This window comes from Furipterus horrens, unplaced genomic scaffold, assembly GCF_987537825.1.
Source record: "Furipterus horrens unplaced genomic scaffold, mFurHor1.1.pri manual_scaffold_4, whole genome shotgun sequence".
NCBI lineage: Eukaryota > Metazoa > Chordata > Mammalia > Chiroptera > Furipteridae > Furipterus > Furipterus horrens.
The window spans coordinates 15,921,484-15,924,044 of record NW_028327174.1 but is presented as its reverse complement, the minus strand read 5'-3'; positions in this window follow the sequence as shown (position 1 = coordinate 15,924,044).

Here is a 2,561-nt window from a genome sequence, read left to right as displayed (position 1 = left end):
AGGTGTGTGTATAGTTTGGATTAGCAATAGTTCCTTAGATATGACAGCAAAAACACAAGCTACGAAAGAAAAAATAAATAAATTGAACTTCATCAAAATTAAAAACAAAAAACCTTTTGTGCGTCAAAGGACATTATCAACAAACTGAAAAGTCAACTCACAGAATAGAAGAAGTATTTGTAAATCATATATCTGATAAGGGTCTAGTATCTAGAATATATCAAAAATTTTTAGAACTTAATAATAAAAACACAAATAACAATTTAATACAGGCAAAGAATTTGAATAGACATTTCATGAAATAAGATATACACATAGCTGATAATCATATGAAAACATGCTCAACATCATTAGCCATCAGGAAAATTCAAATCAAAACCCTACACACCACATATATCATTAACTTCTGGCCAAGATGGAGGTGTAGGTAGGTACACATGCTTCACCTCCTCTCACAATCATAAGAAAGATCACAACTAACTTCAAAACAAAAAAAAAAAACATAAATTCCAGAATTTTGGAAGTCTGACAACCAAGAATTTAAAGAAAAAATATTCATTTAGACAGGTCAGAAGGGCAGAGCCAGGGAGCCAGGGCAGAGAGAATGTGGCATGGTGGCAGTGAGGCAGTGGCAGCAAAGCAGCACCAGTGGCCAGGGGAACAGGGGGTCCTACATTCTCAAGTAGCATATAAAAGCTGTGGGAGAGACACTTGGGAGTGATCCTAGCCCCAGGCCAGACCATACAGCCCAGGGTTCCAGCACCAGGAAAATAAAGCCTCATAAGTTCTGGCTGTGAAAACCAGTGGGGTTGGGGCAGCAGAAGAAACTGCTTGTCTCTCAGGAGAGTCTGTTTAGAGGCCCCTACAGCTCTAGAATGTATGCAAACCCTTCCACTCTGGGAATCACCATCAGGGCAATAGCTAGAGGGGCACCAGTCGCATACGGGAAGTGGGTGAAGCGACTGAAAATGGAGCAAGCATCAAGCAAGTGACATTGTTCTCTCTCTGACCATTCCACCACATACAGCGCCATAAAGTGATGAAACAGGTTGCCCAGCACTAATGAACACCCTTACAACATAACACGTGTAACAGCTCTACCTAAGAGGCAAACATAAGGAGACTTCCAAATTGAGGAGACAAAGAAATATGGCCCAAATGAAAGAACAGATCAAAATTCCAGAAAAAGAACTAAGTGAAACAGTGATAGCCAACTTATCAGATGCAGAGTTCAAAACACTGGTGATAAGGATGCTCAGGGAACTCATTTAGTACAGCAAACACATAAGGAAGGAATGAAGGTTACATGACATGAAATAAAGAAAAATTGACAGGGAACCAATAGTGAAGGGAAGGAAGCTGGGGTTCAAATCAGTGAATTGGAACATAAGGAAGAAATAAACAATTAACCAGTACAGAATGAAGAAACAAGAACTCAAAAATGAGGAGAGAATAAGAAGGCTCTGGGACATCTCCCAAAGTGCCAACATCAGAATCATAGGGATGCCAGAAGGAGAAGAGGAAGAGTGAGAAATTGAAAATTTACTTAAAAAAATAATGAAAGAAAACTTCCCTAATTTGGCCAAGGAAATAGACATACAAGTCCAGGAAGCACAGAAAGTACCAAACAAGTTGGACCCAAAGAGGACCACTCCAAGACACACCATAATTAAAATACCAGAGGTTAAAGGTAAAGAGAGAATCTTAAAAGCAGCAAGAGAAAAACAGAGTTACCTACAAAGGAGTTCCCATGAGACTATCAACTGACGCCCTGGCTGGTGTAGTTCAGTGGATTGAGTAACTAGCCTATGAAGCAAAGTGTCGCTGGTTCGATTTCCAATCAGGGCACATTCCTGGGTTGCAGGCCGGGTTCCCTTCTGAGGGTGTGTGAGAGGCAACCATGCATTCATGTTTCTCTCCCTCTCTTTCTCTCTCCCTTCCCCTCTTTCTAAAAATAAATAAAATATATATATATACACATATATATATATATATATTTATTTATTTATTTAAAAATAAAAAGAAGACTACCAGCTGATTTCTCAAAAGAAACTTTGCAGGCAAGAAAGGACTGGCAAGAAGTATTCAAAGTGATGAAGAGCAAGGACCTACAACCAAGATTACTCTGTCCAGCAAAGCTATCATTTAGAATGGAAGGGCAGATAAAGTGCTCCCCAGATAAGGTAAAGCTAAAGAAGTTCATCTTCACCAATACATTATTATATGAAATGTTAAAGGGACTTATTTAAGAAAAAGAAGAATATCAAAACTATGAATAGTAAAATGACAACAAACTCACAACTATCAACAACTGAATTTAAAAAACAAAAGCAGTCCTGGCTGGTGTGGCTCAGTGGATTGAGCGTCGGCCTGCGAGCCAAGTGTCGCTGGTTCGATTCCCAGTCAGGGCACATGACTAGGTTGCACATCAGGTCCCCAGTTGGGGGCGCGAGTGAGAGGCAACTACACAGTGATGTTTCTCTTCCTCTCTTTCTCCTTTTCCCTTTCTCTAAAAGTAAAACAAACAAACAAACAAATTTTAAAAATAAATAAGTAAAATC